The sequence below is a fragment of the Zingiber officinale genome, chromosome 1B (genome assembly GCF_018446385.1).
Source record: "Zingiber officinale cultivar Zhangliang chromosome 1B, Zo_v1.1, whole genome shotgun sequence".
Classification (NCBI taxonomy): domain Eukaryota; kingdom Viridiplantae; phylum Streptophyta; class Magnoliopsida; order Zingiberales; family Zingiberaceae; genus Zingiber; species Zingiber officinale.
In genome coordinates this window covers 19,239,114-19,258,108 of record NC_055986.1, presented here as the reverse complement: position 1 = coordinate 19,258,108, position 18,995 = coordinate 19,239,114, and positions in this window count along the sequence as shown.

Below are 18,995 nucleotides of genomic sequence, written 5' to 3'. Positions count from 1 at the left end.
TAGTTTTTCTGTTTTGGCTAGCTCGGACTTGAGCGTTGCGTACGAGGGCCCCTCAGCCGGCGCCCCTCCAGAAATTTAGAGCTTCTTCAACTCCTCCGCCAGTTCGGCCAGACGATTGCTGACCGCTATGTTCTCCACCCATTGCTGCGATCGAATGGGATAATGTTAGGAACCTGGCGGAGTCATCATAATAGCGAATTAGGAAACATACCCCGGTAGCTTGCTGCATATGGCTGTCCGCCAGCTGACCGGGAGTCAACAGGGCCACTCGAGCCCTCGCATCTTCCCACGTTTGGGCGAGCGGCCTCTGGATAGTAACTTGGTGCTCGGGAGCGGCAGGCTGATCCGCCACCAAAAGGAACTCCTCAGTGGGAAGACGGAGGATGAACTTGATCATTCGGCGGCCGCTCAGATCTGATTGGGTAGAAATGGCTCGGCTGGAAGACTCGTCGATCGGTACAGAAGTAATGTCCGAGCGCTTGAGCCGAAGGCGGACCCAGGGCACAGAACTAACGGGTGGTGCTCCAGTCGAGGTAGCTGGCTGACCGAGCTGGGAGGGGGTCCGATAAGAAGAAATGGTCTCACGTGCGGCGGGCAGCGGGTCGATTGCCTCAGGGGGGGCGTCGACTGGCCCAATCATCGGCTCAACGGGCTCAGTGGCGGTCCGGCGACGTTTGCGAGTTATCAGTGGGGAATCGCCGGTCGATCGCTCCGCGTCCTCTGAGAGGGGTTGTTGACCGGCCGAAGAGACAGCGTCCCCGGTCGCTCCAGTGGCGGTACCTTGAGCGGCAGACTCTCGGGCCTCAGTTGGAGTCCCTTCACTTTCGCCATCATGCGAGCCGACCGGCGCGACGCCTCGATCGGCCATCTCCTTGGCTGCTACCGCCTCAATCTTGGCAGCCTTCAACTTCAGCCATTCGGCAACCTTGGCGCGCCACATGATGTCAGCTGTATAACAGAAGAATAAATCAGTTAGACCAAAAGGAAAAGGGACAAGGAAAGTGCTTACCCAAGCTGCTTGGAAGCTTTGTGCGGATCGGGCTCAAGCCAAATACATACAACACCCCCTCGTGAAGTAGTTTGTCGATATTGAACCTCTGGCCGGCCAGTAGATTAGCCGCATGAAGATACTCCGGCTGGTTCTTGTACTTGCCGAGGTTAGGCGGATCCGGCATGGTGGTTTGCCACTTGGTACGAAAGAAAGGCAGCTCGGGAAAATGAAGGTAAAAATAATTTTCCTTCCAGTGCTTGTTGGAGGTCGGCATCTTATCGAAGAAGACAAGGCCGATCCGCGACTGGAAAAGGAAAGTGCCCCATTCAGACTATTTTGGGTAGTAAAAGTAATGGAAAATTCTGGGAGCTAAGGGAATGTCGTGCAGCTTGAAGAGGATTACTACGCCGCACAGCAACCTAAAAGAGTTAGGGACAAGTTGGCCGAGCGGGATGCGGAAATAATTGCAAACTTCCCGGATAAAGGAGTGTAGAGGGAAGCGCAGACCGACCACAAATTGGTCGCGGAAGAAGCAGACAGTACCGTTCGGCGGGTTAGAGGGCCGATCGGAAGAGGTGGCTAAAACTAGTCTATGGTCAGAAGGCAATTCAAATTCATTAAGGAAACGTCCGGCGTCAGTTTCGTCGAAGCGGCTGACCATGGTCATATACCATAGGCCAGGGGAAGGACCAGAAGGCTGTGAAGTGCTAGCCATCGCCGGGGCAGTAGCGAGGAAGGAAGAGCCGAGGAAAGAAAAATGAAAGGGTTGAAGGAGAAGACTTAAACTACAGTGAACGAGTGCAAAGACCACCAAAGAAGAAGAAAGCGGAAGAAAGCAGAGATAGGAGGGGGCTTATTGGGAGCAAAGTGCGAGGGAGAAGGCCGAGAGTTTGTCGGAGCACCGAGGCAAGCGAACACTGGGAGGATGGTCGCGGAAGGAGTCGGCAAAAACGCAAAGGCAAGGGTGATAGAAGGAGGCTCAGTGTCGGAGCCTCTTAAACCCCGGTCTCGGTTCACAACAACCATCAGATCCAGGTCATCGAAAGAAGCGAGGACATCGGACCGTCGGATTTGAACCGACGTATGTCCCATCTAAGTTTACGCCCCTGCCGTACGATGACGGCGGACATGCCAAGTGGCGATCAACGATGGGATAGCATTAATGAACGCCATTACCCGCGCGTGGGCAGCTTAATGGGGATTGACACGAATTCCGAGGAGACCCGACACGCCGACCGCCCACGAAACAGTAGCCCAACAAGCAACAGAGGGAGATCAAAACCACCAAGGCATAGCCATCAACTCGCCGATCGGCCTAGGGGGCCTCCTAGGGCCGATCGGAAATACATTTTCGGGAATGGCGAAGCGAATGTCGCTCGACCAAATCCATAGTCCAGTCAGTCAGACTTGATGTCTCCTTCGACTAGACTTGAAGGGGAGGCATGTGATCCGGTGATAACGACGGGGATCCTCGTCAGCGGGGGGTCAACGACACGTGGAGGTCAAAGGTCAAGATAGTCAGCCCGGAGACGGGCCGACCAGACGGAGCAGGCCTACCGATAGGGCCCTACAGGCCGACCGGCTGGGAATTCTCCGAACCGAATGGGAGACAACCCGACTAGGGCTCAGGTTTCCGATGCTCAAGGTACAGAGGTTTCAATGGTCGAGCGGGCGAACCGTTCAGCCGGTGCACAAGGCAACACAGGCAGGAGCAGTCTCGGCCAGGCATATGACCGATGCAAGGGTAATATACTTGTCGAGCGGCCGATCCGCTCGGCCCTGGAACCGACAAGGAGTGCAAGAGGACAAAGGAGACAGGGGATAGCATCATCCTCGAGACACCTGCCGCCAACAAGCAGCAGAGTTGACGGCCGAGCTGTACACAGAATCATACGGTGGAAGCTTCCACCGTCACATCCGGGATATGCTCGGACAATTACGGAATGGCGCCAGAGGCACTTTTCTGACACAGGTTTGTTAAGGTATATTTGGGGAAGTGTGCATGCGTCGAGAAACGTGCCCGCGCTTCCCCGGGGTCCTATATAAAGACCCCAGACGTCGACGAAGGTATGCGCAACTATTTACTGTAGCCACGTTACTCTGCCTCGTTCGTTGCCTGACTTGAGCGTCGGAGGACCGTCACCGGGAAACCCCTCCCGGCTCAGCTTCTTTGCAGGATCGTCGGAGAGCTACATCGCCAGTCGGAGACAGCGGAGCGTGCCACGTCCCCAGCGTCCGTCGACTCAGCGCTCGGACAGGATCATCCATAAATCCTAAATTTCTTTTATCTTCTATATTTTTGTGTTTCTATCTTAGAGCTCTGATCCAGTAATGATGGGTCCCACTAGATAAATAGGTCAAAGTCAAAAAAGATGGGTTGATGTAGATGATAAAGTCAAGTGGGGTAGTCAAGTCGATCTAATCGGCCGAGTATGACCAAGCAAACCGAGTACTGCTGAGCGGATGGTGTTAGCTCAGGAGACAAGTACGTTAGGCTTCCCTCGGTCGGATAAAATTACCTTCCGACAACAAAGAGAGCTAAGCAGCAGGTGGTTTCGTCGATCAGACTTCGCGTCCAATCAGAGGTGATGACCGACAAGGGCCAGGAAGCAAGGAAAGAGACGGACCAGCAAACCCTAAGGATACTGCCAAGCGAAGATAGTCCAGCCGAGCGGACTCCGGCCGGCTGCGCATGACCCCACCAGATATCTTGTCATATCATTTTCGAAGTTTGTGTCGCTGACAACAAGACATGTTCAGCAGGCAATCGTACTTTCGAAGCTTCCAGACTGTCACTTTAAAGAACTGTATGGTTGCTTAAGGAATGGTGTTAGACATTTTTTAGCTTGTCTTTTCCTAGGACAACTAAGAAAACGTGTATATGCTTTGGGATACGTGCACAAACACTACAGTGACGTTATAAAAGAGGGTTCCCATATGCAGGGAGAGGTATACGCAACTTCATTTATGCACACTTACGTTATAGTCCCTGCTGTTTTACACATCACCGGAAACTAACTTGAGTGTCGGAGGGTTAATTCGAGAACCCCTTCTTGGCTCGGAACTGACGTTCCCTGTTTTGCAGATCACGAAAAGTCTTCATCGGCTCAAAGAGAGCGCCACATTCCCAATCCACCGTCTTTGTCAATTTTAGACTGGATCATATTGGCACCGTCTGTGGGAACTTCACTTACATCCAAAATGTTGGCCTAGATAGGCCGGAGTGAGGGGAGGTGAACTGACTGTTTAAGAAAAACCTTCCTTGACTTTTAACTCAGATTAGTAGTGCAAAAAAATAGAATAAATAAACAACCAAAAAAAATGAGGCCAAAAGAGTTATTTGGTTACAACCGGGAAGATTGTTAATCCAAGGCAAGTAAACGAACTAAAGATCCCCTTCTTTGAAGGTGGAGAAGCCTCTTACACTCGTTGGAAGCTTATAAAGTATCTAGAAAATCAATACAGAAGTTGTTGCATATTTCCTAGGTCCAAGGGTCTTTTTATAGCTCCTGTAGAATCTTATCCATAGCTTGAAGGCGCCTTTAATAGAGCTTCAAGGTGCCTTCAAGGGATAGAATTTTATCTACCGAGGATAAAACATTATCCTCGACAACATTCAAATCAGCCAAATTGAAGGCGCCTTCCATGTGGGTTGAAGGCGCCTTCCCACTAACAGGCGCGGAGGTGCCTTTAAGTCCAATGAAAGCGCCTCCAGCAACTCCGCAGCTCCTTTTTGGCTCTTCTGTTGCTTCTTTTGCTAGAGTGATTTCGGTCAACCGGAATAGATCTCACCCGAACTCATTTTCCGACCTTCTCCTTGAGCAGAGTTCCTCCCCGGCTTCTAGTCCCTCGGATCGCCGAGTGCGTCCTTCTCGTTCGTCAGTATACTCTTCCTTAGAACCTCGTCCCTCGGATGCACCGAGCCTGTCGGCTCTCTCCCGTGTCGTCCTTCTCGCTAGCTGTGTCTTCCGCTCGACTTCCTTTGTTCCTAAGCTCCTGTACACTTAGACATAAGGGCTAAACACTAACAGAATCTAACCTGACTTGGTCTATCACATCAAAACTACCACAGGGTACCAACTATCTCCCCCTTTTTGATGTGATCAAATCCAAGTTAAGTTAGGGTAAACCAAAAATAAAAAATAATTATAAAAATATTTTGCAAGTAAACAAAATTTTACAAGTACAAAAATTAAAATTTGTTATACTACTCTCCCCCTAGACTTAATCTCTTACTACTCTCCCTTTATATCATATTAAAAATGGGGTACTTTTAAAATTCTAAGAGTAAAAATGAAAAAAAAAATTAACTATTTTAAAAAAATAAGAATTAATTAAAAAAACATATTTAATTAATTTTTTAACCGTAAATTAAGGTATTTTTATAACTTCTAAATGTTTAACAGTTAGTCAATTAAATACTTATTTCAATAATTAGCTTTCAGGTTGCGGCGAGGTACTAGGCCTTCTTGGATATTGAAATAACAACCACTTTCTAGACAAAGTCTCTTAAAATAATTTAATATTTAATTTACTCTGAAAGTCATTATTAAAAACATTCAATCCAAATATGATTTTGGAACTCAATATATGTTCCTTCCTACTAAGTTAATTAAAAGTTTCTTAGGTATGTATTTATGTAAAATTTTCCTAATCTGGCTTTTATGATATTTAAGGTACCAATTCAATCCACTATATTTTCTAATATATTGAATATTTGAGCATGCATAATTTTTCAAATTTCTATTTCATTTTCAGGTTTTCATTTTCGTTTTTTATTTTATCAAATTCATCTAATCGACAAGATTTAGTTAGAGTTGATTTCAATTCTTTAAGTTCTTTTTCTAATTTACAATAATTTTTTGTTAATAGTTTTATAAACTGAAATAACTTGTCAGAAGGAAGAGACCGTACTTGACTTACCTTGTCGATCCCGTGATCTGAAGCTCCCCTTGAAGTATTTCTTTCTTCCGATGTCACTCCTCCTTCATCGATGCTTTCGATGTTCATTTCGGACGAGCTTGCTTCGTCTCCTTCTTCTTGGTGACTTGCCACTAGCGCAAGTCCGACGATGTCTTCAATTTTCTATTTGGACAACATTTCGTCTCACGTCGCCATCATATTCTTATACTTATTCACTTGGGTCGGTTTCTTGTTCTTGCTCTTGTCCTTGTCTTTCAAGTTAGGGCAGTTATCTTTCACATGTCCTTCTTCATTGCAGTAGTAGCATCTTATCCTTCTTTTTCTACCCTGCACTTGATTAAATCTTTTAGTCTTAAATAACTTTTTAAATTTATGTACCATCAGTGTTGTTTCATTATCATCGAAAGAATATTCTGAATCTTGTTCACCCGCCTTTGCTTTTAAGGCAATGTTATGCTCCTTCTTTGGACCTGCACATCTCATTTCATAGACTTCAAAAGTTGAACATAATTCTTCTAAAATAGTTGAATCTAGATCTTTAGATATATAATAAGCATCTACTAATGATACTCATTCAGTATTTCTAGGGAATGTGTTAAGAACGTACCTTAGCGAATCTCGATTACTTACCTTTTCTCCAAGATTCATGAATCCAGTGATGAGCTCCTTGATCTTTGAGTGAATGTGTGTAATGGTTTCGCCTTCTTCCAGTTTGATGTTGCTAATCTGGTTTCTAATTAGATCCCGTCTCACGAGTTTCGCCTCCGAGGTTCCTTCGTTTAGTTCCAAGAATTTCTCCCAGAGCTCTTTTACAGACTCGTAGGCTCCGATCCGGTTGACTTCTTGTGGCGGTAAGACGCTTAGCAGATGGAACTCTGCTTTGTCATTTACCACGAAATCAGCTTGCTCCTTTTTGGTCCAGTGGTATTTTTTCTTTGCCTTCAGGTGCTACAAAACCAAATTCCATTATTAAAAGCAAATCAAAATCATTTTTGAAAAATACCTCTATCTTTTTCTTCCAGTTGGTGAAATCCCCCTCGAACTTCGGTGGGTAAATGCTTGATCCGACCATCTCATATGCTTCGTTCGAAGGTTAGTCATCCTAAAGTAAACCTTGCTCTGATACCAATTGTTGGCCCAAGTAGGCCAGAGGGAGGGGAGGTGAATTGGCTGTTTAAGAAAAACCTTCCTCGACTTTTAACTCAGATTAGTAGTGCATAAAAAATAGAATAAATAAACAACAACAAAAAAAATGAGGCCAAAAGAGTTACTTGGTTACAACCGAAGAGGTTGTTAATTTAAGGCAAGTAAACACACTAAAGATCTCCTTCTTTGAAGGCGAAGAAGCCTCTTACACTCGTTGGAAGCTCAGAAAGTAGCTAGGAAACCTGTAGAATCTTATCCATAGTTTGAAGGCGCCTTCAATAGAGGTTCAAGGTGTTGGAACGCGTTAACCATCTAGAAGGGGGGTTGAATAGCCCTGCACAAATTAAAACACAACCCTTCTCAAACTTTTAAAAGAACACTTGCATATAATTAAATAAAGAAAGCAATAAACTAAAAGAAGAGACTCACAGACTTGACTTGGTTAGAACCGGGGAGGTTGTTAATCCAAGAAATGAATTGTACAATAAAAAGATCTCTTTCGGATGGAGAAGTCTCTTACAGCAGTGAAAGCGTAAAAAAAAGAGAAGCTAAACTAGAAATAGAAGCTCACAAGTGTTGTATTGTTAATTCTTGTTCTGATTAAAAGATTTTGGAGCAAGGCTGTATTTATAATCTTGGTTGGGGTGCCTGGAGGGTTCCAGGCGCTTGGGAGGGGGATTAAATTTTATCCCCTTCGTAACACATCACGGTCAAATGCGATCCGGTCAAAATCAGGTTCCGAGCGCCCGGAATCACTCCGAGAGCCCGGACCACTAAAGTCAACTTAGTTGACTTTTGGTATGGGCCCTTTGCTCTGGTGCTGTTCGCCTCAGTCCGGGTCTTCCGCTCCGGCTTTGCTCGCTTGGGTGACTTCAGCCAACCGAAATAAGGATCACCCGAATCCAATTTAGGCCTTCTCGAGCAACCTTCCGCTCTGGCTTCTCGTCCCTCGGAAACGCCGCGCGCTTCCTTCTCGTCCGCCCGCATACTCTTCCGCAGCGCCTCATCCCTCGGACACACCGAGTCCGTTGGCTCTCTCCCATGCTGTCTTTCTCGCTAGCTGCATCTTTTACTCGACTCCTTGTCCTCTTAAGCTCCTACACACATAGACACAAGGTTAAAACACCACAGGACCTAACTTAAATTGTTGATCACATCAAAATAACCTTGGGGTTCCAACATAAGGTGCCTTCAAGGGATAGAACTTTATCTACCGAGGATAAAATTGTTGGGTCACATTGGCCGGCTAGAAGGGGGATTGAATAGTCTGCCTAAATAAAAACAAACTACCCTTCATGGACTTTCAAAGAAACACTTGCATAAATTAAATAAAGAATTTGAAAAGTAGAGGCACCAGAATTTTGACTTGGTTACAACCGGGAAGGTTGTTAATCCAAGGAATGAACCACACTAGTATCTCCTTCAGGCAGAGAAGCCTCTTACAGCAATGACATACAAAAAATAGAAGCTAAACTCTAAAAGTGGAAGCGTACAAGTGTTGGTTTGCTAATTGCTTGAATGAATGAAAAGCTTCTAGACCAAGGCTATATTTATAGCCTTGGTCGAGGCGCCTGGAGGGTTCCAGGCGCCTGGGAAGGGGATAAAACTTTATCCCGTTCGCATAGATCACGTTTGACTGTGATCTGGATAAAATCTCGATCCGGGTGCTCGGAAGGGTTCCGGGCCCTCTACTCCGATTCAGCTCGCATCGGTCCGGGTCTTCTGCTCCCGCTCCGCTTGCTTGGGTGATCTCGACCATCTAGAATATGGCTCACCCGAACCCAACTTCCGACCTTCTCGAGCAACCTTCCGCTCCGGCTTCTCATCCCTCGGAAACGCCGCACGCCTTCTTCTCTTCCGCCTGCGTACTCTTCCGCAGCACCTCGTCATTCGGATGCACTGAGCCCGTCGACTCTCTCCCGTGCCGTTCTTCTCACTAGCTGTGTCTTTTGCTCGACTCCCTGTGCTTCTAAGCTCCTGCACACTTAGACACAAGATTAAAACACCACAGGACCTAACTTAACTTGTTGATCACATCAAAACAATCTTGGGGTTCCAAAAAAAATATTATCCTCGGCAAAGTTCAAATCTGGCAAATTGAAGGCGCCTTCAATCAAGGTTGAAGGTGACTTTCATGTGGGTTGAAGGCGCCTTCCCACTAACAGGTGCGGAGACACCTTTAACTCCAATGAAGGCGTCTCTAGCAGCTCCGCAGCTCCTTTGGCTTTTTTGCTACTCCATTTGCTAGGGTGATTTCGGTCAACCGGAATAGAGCTCACCTGAACCCATTTTCCAGCTTTCTCCTTAAGCAGAGTTCCTCCCCGGCTTCTCGTCCCTCAGACCGCCGAGCGCATCCTTCTCGTCCGCCGATATACTCTTCTGCAGAACCTTGTCCCTCGGATGCACTAAGCCCGTCGGCTCTCTCCCGTGTCGTCCTTCTCACTAGCTGTGTCTTCCGCTCGACTTCCTATGTTCCTAAACTCCTGTACACTTAGACACAAGGGTTAAACACTAACAGAACCTAACCTAACTTGGTCGATGACATCAAAACTATCACAGGGTACCAACAATCTCTCCCTTTTTGATGTGATCAAATCCAAGTTAAGTTAGGGTAAATAAAAAAAAAAACAGTTATAAAAATATTTTGCAAGTAAAAAAAAAGTTTACAAGTATAAAAATTAAAATTTGTTATACTACTCTTCCCCTAGACTTAATCTCTTACTACTCCCCTTTAGATCATATTAAAAATGGGATACTTTTAAAATTCTAAGAGTAAATATGGAAAAAAATCTCACTGTTTTAAAAAGGTAAGAATTAATTAAAAAAACATATTTAATTAATTTTTTAACAGTAAATTAAGGCATTTTATAACTTTTAAATGCTTAATAGTTAGTCAATTAAATACTTATTTCAATAATTAGCTTCCAGGTTGTGGCGATGTACTAGGCCTTCTTAGATATTGGAATAACAACCACTTTCTAGACAAAACCTTTTAAAGAAATTTAATATTTAATTTACTTTAAAAGTCATTATTAAAAACATTCAATCCAAATATGATTTTGGAACTCAATATATGCTCCTTCCTACTAGGTTAATTAAAAGTTTCAGAGGTATGTATTTCTGTGAAATTTTCCTAATCTGGCTCTTATGGTATTTAAGGTACCAATTCAATCCACTATATTTTCTAATATATTGAATATTTGAGCATGCATAATTTTTCAAATTTCTATTTCATTTTCAAGTTTTCATTTTTGTTTTTTATTTTATCAAATTCATCTAATCGACAAGATTTAGTTAGAGTTGATTTCAATTCTCTAAGTTCTTTTTCTAATTTACAATAATTTTTTGTTAATAGTTTTATAATCTGAAATAACTTGTCAGGAGGAAGAGACCGTACTTGACTTACCTTGTCGATCCCGTGATCCGAAGCTCCCCCTGAAGTATTTCTTTCTTCCGATGTCACTCCTCCTTCATCGATGCTTTAGATGCTCATTTCGGACGAGCTTGCTTCTGTTGGATCGAGACCGCGCTAGAGGGGGGGGGTGAATAGCGCTCGTGGCTAAAATCGTTCGATTATCGGAATCGTAAAATGTAAGAGTTAATGCAGCGGAAATTAAGTAAAGAGACACAGACACGAAGGAGTTACTTCGTTCGGAGCCTAAGGCGACTCCTACTCGAAGGCCCGCGATCCTTGATCGCTTTCGGTGGGCAACAACTATAAATCCGTTAAATAGTTACAGATTGCAAGTACAATAATAAAATATACCAACAACAATGTAGAATCGAAAAGACTGAGCTCCGGGTCGTCGGGGTGTACTTGCAGCACTTCAGGATGGTCGTATTCGCAGCACGTTGCAGAAGATCGCTTTTCAAAGTTCTTATTTGAAGCTGCACCTCAACCCTTCTTTTATATGCGGTTCCGGGCGCCTGGATCCCTTCCAGGCACCTGGAGTGTGACGTGGCCAACCAACCAGGATGCTCCACGTGGCGAAGTCGCGCAAGGGATAAACTTTGGTCCCGCGGACTCGGCGCCGGACTGGCGCCGGATCCATTCTGGCGCACTTTTTCCAGCGGGTTCCTCACCTGCAAACAAAGGTTAGTCCGAGCAAAATACCCCAAGAGTGTTAGAATATGATAAAACATAGTAAGGAATAAGATCTTGACCGTCTGACTTTGGATTTCCGGTAGGAAACCCTAGGTCGACGACGCCATCTGTTCCCTCTGCGGGGAACGCGTCACCTACTCCACTCGGAGATTTACTGTGCCACCGATCCTCCGTTGATTGGACTTTGCTCAAGACACCGATGCTTCGGACTTCTGCTGGACATCCGCTTCCCGGCTAGTCCAGTCTTTCACTTCGCGACACGGGACTTTTCACCTAGGGTTACCACCCCTAGGACTTTTGCCTGAAGCCCTCGACCTGCCAAGACTTTCCGCATAGGGTTACCACCCCCTATGACCTAGGGTTACCGCCCCCTAGGGTTTTCCCTTTGCCTAACCGCAGCTAGGACTTTCCTGAAATCCTCAAGTAGACTTGTTAGACTAACAAACATCTTAACTTTGAATTCTTTGCCGTTATCAAAACACGAGTTCGATCTTCGGATGCTTCCCGCACCAACAATCTCCCCCTTTTTGATTATGGCAACACAAATTCAAAGTTAAGTAAACAAGCGAATAGATAGTCATTTTAAACATAGACAAAATTTGCTAAGTATGGATGAACAAGGTAACTAAAGTAAATTTTGCCCTATATACTCCCCCTTAAGTTTTGGCTCCCCCTTAACTTTTACTCCCCCTTAATTTTTAACTTGAATTTTATATTTACTATATTTTTGCTACTCTCCCCCTTTGCCATAACTCAAAAAAATGGGCAATGTGTAAGGGGTTGTACATGATTAAAGTTAGCAATATTCAACAGAGTTTGGAAGTTAAGGTCAATTAGAATTTAAGTTTTTAGGACCAGATTATTCATTTAAGTTCAGTTGGTCCTTAGGTCCAAGCACAAGTCATGTTTATATATTAGGTATCAGAGCCATAGAGAACAAAACATTCTTGAAAAAGAAATTGAGTATCTTTTGCCAACTGTCTAACCTTTAGTTACTTGCTGATTGTCTATAGGACAATAGCTTTTACTAGGTTAGTCAAGTTTGAGTTATTTAGGTCCAGATAGACTTGACTAGAGCTGGAGAACTTTAACTTGATTAATGTTTATTGTATATTTAACGCCCAGACTCATATTAATGCACAGATATAAGCATTCTTGAGTCCAGGCTATACCCTATGCATCTCACACCATTCTATATTTTTCAATCACAATCAAGGTAAACCTAGGTGTTTTGTGAGATGCTCTGGCTTAATTCTAGGGGAACATGATATCTAGGGGGAAATCCTAGACTAAACCCAACTTTTGAAAGTCTAGTAAAATTGGAGTTTTGAAAACTGTTTTTCCTAGAATTTGAAAACAAAATAATAATAGTAAGATATCTATTCTACCCAACACATTCCTATTTGCCTTCTAAGTCCACTGAACTCAAGTTCAGGTAAGGGTTTTGTAAAAATGTCAGCTAGGTTTGATTTGGACTCAACGTGGTTGAGTGCAATTTCACCTTTAGCTACATGATCCCTTACAAAGTGGTGTTTTACCTCTATGTGTTTGGTCCTAGAGTGGTGTATAGGATTTTTGGTCAGATTAATTGAGCTGATATTATCAATAAAGATTTTAGTATTTTTATAGTCTAGTTGATAGTCTTTTAGTGTATGCATCATCCATAACAATTGAGATGCACATTCTCCTAAAGCTATGTATTCAGCTTCTGTAGTGGATAGAGCAACACAATGTTGCTTTCTGCTTGACCAACTTACTAGGCACTGACCTAGAATCTGGCAGCCACCACTTGTACTTTTTCTGTCTAGCTTGCACCCGGCATAGTCTGAATCAGAATAGCCATAAAGGTCAAAAGTGCAAGTTCTTGGATACCAAAGTCCTACATTTAGAGTTCCTTTAATATACCTCAGTATTCTTTTAACATATGTTAGGTGTGACTCTTTTGCACAGGATTGGTATCTTGCACACATACCTACTGCAAATAATATGTCGGGTCGACTTGCAGTTAGATAGAGTAAGCTACCTATGGCACTTCTATAGTATTTTGAGTCAACTGGTTTTCCTTCAGGGTCAGAGTCAATGTTTATGTTGGTTGCCATTGGAGTATTTATTATTTTTGAATTTTCCATACAGAATTTTTTAATTAACTCTTTAGCATATTTAGTTTGATAAATGTAGATTCCATCTTTAGTTTGTTTAATTTGTAAACCTAAGAAGAAATTAAGTTCTCCAACCATACTCATTTCAAATTCATTTTCCATTAATTTGACGAATTCTTTTAAGAATTTTGAATTGGTTGAACCAAAGATTATGTCGTCAACATAAATTTGGGCTATAAAGATGTCTTTTCCTATGGTTTTCACGAACAAAGTAGGATCGATTTGTCCTTGGTTAAATTCTTTGGATATTAAGTAATTAGATAATCTTTCATACCATGCTCTAGGGGCTTGTTTTAGTCCATATAGTGCCTTTTTTAATTTAAATACGTGATTAGGGTAGTCCATGTCTTCAAACCCTGGAGGTTGGCTTACGTAGACCTCTTCCTTGATAAAACCATTTAAAAAGGCTGACTTAACGTCCATTTGGTACAATTTGAATCCTTTATTGGCTGCATAGGCTAATAACATCCTAATGGACTCGAGTCTAGCTACTGGAGCATAAGTTTCATCATAGTCTAAGCCTTCGACTTGACTAAACCCTTTGGCTACTAACCTTGCTTTGTTTCTTACTATATCACCGTGATCATCCAACTTGTTCCTAAAAACCCATTTAGTGTCTATTATTGATTTATCTATGGGTTTAGGTACAAGGTCCCAGACCTGGTTTCTCTCAAATTGGGCTAATTCTTCCTGCATCACAATGATCCAGTCTGGATCAGGCAGGGCTTCTTCTATAGTTTTAGGTTCAATTTTAGAAATTAGAGCAATCTGACTAAGGTTTCTATAGGACGATCTAGTTCTGACTCCTCGGTTTAGGTCACCCAAAATTTGGTCAGGTGGGTGAGAGGAGCTTATTCTAGTTGGTCTTATTTGTGAGTCAGAAACTGGTTCTTCTGACTCATTAAGGTTAGATTGGATTTCATCATCGTCTGCTGCTCTAGGATTAGTGTCAATATTTTCATTTATATTAGGTAAATTGTTTTCTTCATCAAATATTACATTAGTTGTTTCTTCAACTTTCAAGGTATTTTGATTAAATACTCTAAAGGCTCTACTGGTTGAGGAGTATCCTAAGAATATTCCTTGGTTAGATTTGGGTGTAAATTTTCCTAAGTAATCTTTAGTATTTAAAATGTGAACTTTACACCCAAATACTTTTAGATAGTTTAGATTGGGAATTTTATTATAGTAGAGTTCATATGCTGTTTTATTATGAAATTTATTAATTAAAATTCTGTTTTGAATGTAATTTGCAGTATTTAGCCCAAAATTGATGATTTAAGTGATATTCATTTAACATAGTTCTAGCTGCTTCTTGTAAAGTTCTATTTTTATGTTCCACTAGTCCATTTTGTTGGGGGGTTCTAGGACATGAAAATTCATGTTGGTATCCATTTATTTTACAAAATTGGGTGAACTTATGATTTTCAAATTCCCCTCCGTGATCACTTCTTATTCTTTTAATTTTAGTATCTTTTTCATTTTCCGTTAAGTTGAAAAAATTACTAAATATTTCATAGGTTTCATCTTTTGTTTTTAGAAATTTCACCCAAGTGTACCTAGAGTAGTCATCAATTATCACTAAGCAATATTGGTTCTTGTTTAGTGATTTGGCTCCATGTGAATCAAATAGATCAAGGTGAAGAAGCTCAAGTATGGTGTTGGATCTTTCTAGGTTAGTTGACTTGTGGGTTAACTTGGTTTGTTTTCCTTTTTGACATGCATCACAGATTGAATTTTCAATAAATTTTAATTTGGGCAAACCTCTAACTAGACCATTTTGACTTATTTTTGAAATAAGTCTTGTGTGTGTGTGACCCAGCCTTCTGTGCCACAGTTGGGTTTCCTCTTGCTGTGTCAGGAGACACTTTATTGAGGAAATTGATAAATCAATTGTGTAGATGTTATTTTTCCTAAGTCCCTTAAGTTTAATTTCTGGATGTTCAATATTTTTAACTAGACATCCAGATTTATCGAAATTAACTAGGTATCCGCTGTCACACAATTGACTTATACTTAGTAAATTAAAGTTAAAATTTTCAACCAATAAAACATTTCGAATAATGAAATCGGAACTAAGTTCAATATTACCTTTTCCGATTACTTTAAGTTTACCGTTGTTGCCGAATGCAACTGATCCTAGACTCTTGTACTTGAGTTTGGTAAACTTCAATTTATCTCCAGTCATATGTCTGGAGCATCCACTATCCAACATCCATTGATCCAATTCCTATACATGAAGTAGTTGAATTGGTTTCTTTTTAATGGAGATAGCATGATTGAAGCAGACACTATGTTTATTGATTGAGATTTAAGGTCTTCAAATAATTTTGAATTTTAAGTTTTTCAAATAATTTTGAAATTGATTTTTGAAAAGATTTTTAAGTAATTTTGAAATTCATTTTTGTAAAGATTTTGAAAAGTTTTTTAAACAATTTTGAAATTGATTTTTGTAAAGATTTTGAAAAGATTTTTAAACAATTTTGAAATTAATTTTTGTAAAGATTTTGAAAAGATTTTTTTAAATAATTTTGAAACTGATTTTTGTAAAGATTTTGAAAAGATTTTTTAAATAATTTTGAAATTAATTTTGAAAAGATTTTTAAATAATTTTGAAAAGATTTTTAAATAATTTTGAAGTTAATTTTGAAAAGATTTTTAAATAATTTTGAAATTAATTTTGAAAAGATTTTTAAATAATTTTAAAATTAATTTTGAAAAGATTTTTAAATAATTTTGAAAAGATTTTTAAATAATTTTTTAAATAATTTTTGAAAAGATTTTTAAATAATTTTGAAATGATTTTTAAAAAGATTTTTAAACAATTTTGAAATGATTTTTTTTTAAAATAATTTTGAAAAGATTTTTAAATAATTTTTAAAATAATTTTTGAAATTGATTTTTGTAAAGATTTTGAAAAGATTTTTTAAATAATTTTGAAATTGATTTTTGTAAAGATTTTGAAAAGATTTTTAAATAATTTTGAAATTTGTTTGTAAAGACAATTTTATTCCTTAGTCATCTCACCCGATCTACATTGTCAATCAGGGAATCTTATAATTGATGTGAGATGAATTGAGGTTCAATTTACAGGTTTAGTTTAACTTTATGTTAGATTCAGGTTTAGCTTTGGGTTTAACAAGTAGGCATTCTTTGGATAAACTTCTGGGCTATGGTGAGTCACAAGGAACTCATTAAAGTAACCATGCCTTCGAGGTTTCCCAAATAGTCCTACCCACTGAACTTAATACTAACCCTTGGTCTAACTAGTTAGGATCCATTTAAGGGTAGCTTCGGTCAGTTCCACTTGGCCAAATGCACCAGGTCGAAGCCATATCTTCCTAGACATGCGATGCCCAAGTTTCCCTAACGTACTATCATCCAAAAATTTCACCAGTACTGTCTTTCAAGTTAAATCTAACCCTTTTTAATCTATCCTTAATTACCCTACCGGGTAGTCTACTCTTGTTTTACCCATTCCGGGTAAATTAGGTTCAGTTACCCTGTCGGGTAGTTCAGTTGGAGGTGCCAGCTAGTTTGGATCCTCCATCTACTTTTCACAATTTCGATTTGTTGAATTTGATTTTTAATTTTAGTTTTTTAATTTAATTTCGAATTTTGAATTTTGAATTTTGAATTTGATTTTTTAATTGAATTTTGAATTTTAAATTTTAATTTAATTTCGAATTTTAAATTTTGAATTTGGTTTTTAATTTTAATTTAATTTCGAATTTTTAAATTATGAATTTGATTTTTAATTTTAGATTTTTAATTTAATTTCGAATTTTTAAATTATGAATTTGATTTTTAACTTTAGTTTTTTTTTTTAATTTAATTTCGAATTTTGAATTTTGAATTTGATTTTTAATTTAATTTCGAATTTTGAATTTTGAATTTGGTTTTTAATTTTTTTTTTTAGATTTTTAATTTAATTTCGAATTTTTAAATTAAGATCGTTTTCATTTTAGCTTTCCCTGGATCACGGCCTCGATATGGTCTGTCGAGGTAGTATATTTGATCCTTCGGAATCCAGTATTGGCCAAGTCCAATTTGATTGATCAATTTGGACTTGGGGACCCATGCTTGGACTGATTTACTACTTTGTTTGTTTATTAAGGATAAATAGGATTTATATTTCTTTTTATATCCTAGCCCAGTTCTATTGTAGACGGCTCTTTGTGTCCCAAGAATTAGATCCAAATTCTTGGAGCCCAGAGAGAATTTTTCTAAAGTAGTTTTTAAATCTTTTAACAGATTTTTCAGATTTAAATTTTCTTTCTCAAGTTGTTGTACTTGAGTTGAATCTTCAGTTAAAGGTTTTGATTTAGTTACTTCTTTAAGAATGGTTACCTCTTTTAAAAGTGACTTAATTTTCAAATTTGACTTGGCTAATTTGCGAAGTAAATAATTGACTAAATTATTAAGCCTAGGAATACTTACAGCGGAGTCTGGCCCTTCGGAAACGGATGCGGATCCGTGGCTTTGTTAGGAGTCTGCTTCTGACTCGCTCTCGGATTCGCTGATCTGGTCCCGGGCCATCAATGCGAGTAAACTCGTTTGGTTGAGTTCGTCGTCTTCGTCCTCCGAAGAAGATTCGTCCCAGGTTGCCTTTAGGACTTTCCTTCTTCTTTGCTTCTTGGCTTCCTTTTGATTGGGGCAGTTGGCTTTTATATGCCCCTTTTGGTTGCACCCGTAGCAAGTGACTTCGAACTTTGTCTTTGAGTTCTGTTGAGCCTCCTTGGATTGAACTGCCTTCTTTAGATCTTTCTTGTTGAAACCCTTCTTCTTCTTGTAGAGTTTCTTTACAAGATTCACAAATTCGCTGGCCAGTTCATCTTCTGAATCTTCTGAATCGGGTTCGTCTTCTGATTCCGATTCAACTTTTCGTCGTCCTCTTGATTCCCGTGTCCGACTCGTTCCTGCAACCAAAGCAATCCCTTTCTCGGATGGCTGTGCATTAGTTTGTTCATGGAGTTCAAACTCACTAAATAATTCGTCTAATTTTAAGGAGGACAAATCCTTAGAGACTTTGTAGGCATCTACCATTGATGCCCACAATGTATTCCTTGGAAATGAGTTTAAAGCATACCTTATGACGTCCCGATTCTCTATCTTCTGCCCGATTCCGTGAAGAGAGTTGAGGATGTCTTGGATTCTCGCATGTACAGAACTCGCCGTCTCGCCTTCCTGCATTTTTAGATTATATAACTTATTAAGTAGAAGATCTCTTTTACTTACCTTGGTGTCGTCAGTGCCTTCGTGGAGTTCGATTAGCTTTTCCCAGAGCTCCTTTGCGGAGGTGAATGGGCCGACCCTGTTGAGCTCTTCCTTGGTAAGGCCGCACTGGAGGGTGCAGGTAGCTTTGGCGTCGGCTTCCACCTTTTTGATTAGAGAGGCGTCCCACTTCTCGCAGGGAGTCGGTTTGCCGTCGTCATCGGATGGTAGCTGAAGTCCCGTCTTAATGATCATCCATGTTTCGAACTGAATCTTCAGATACGTCTCCATTCTTCCCTTCCAGTATCCGAAATCATCTCCGGAGAATAGTGGGGGACGAACAGTACTGAACCCCTCTTGTTGAGACAATTTGATCTGAAAAAGTGCAAAAACACGAAGATATATTCCAAGACTGAGTCTTGGATTAGTAGTGCTGGAGGCAGAAAAACGAGCTCAA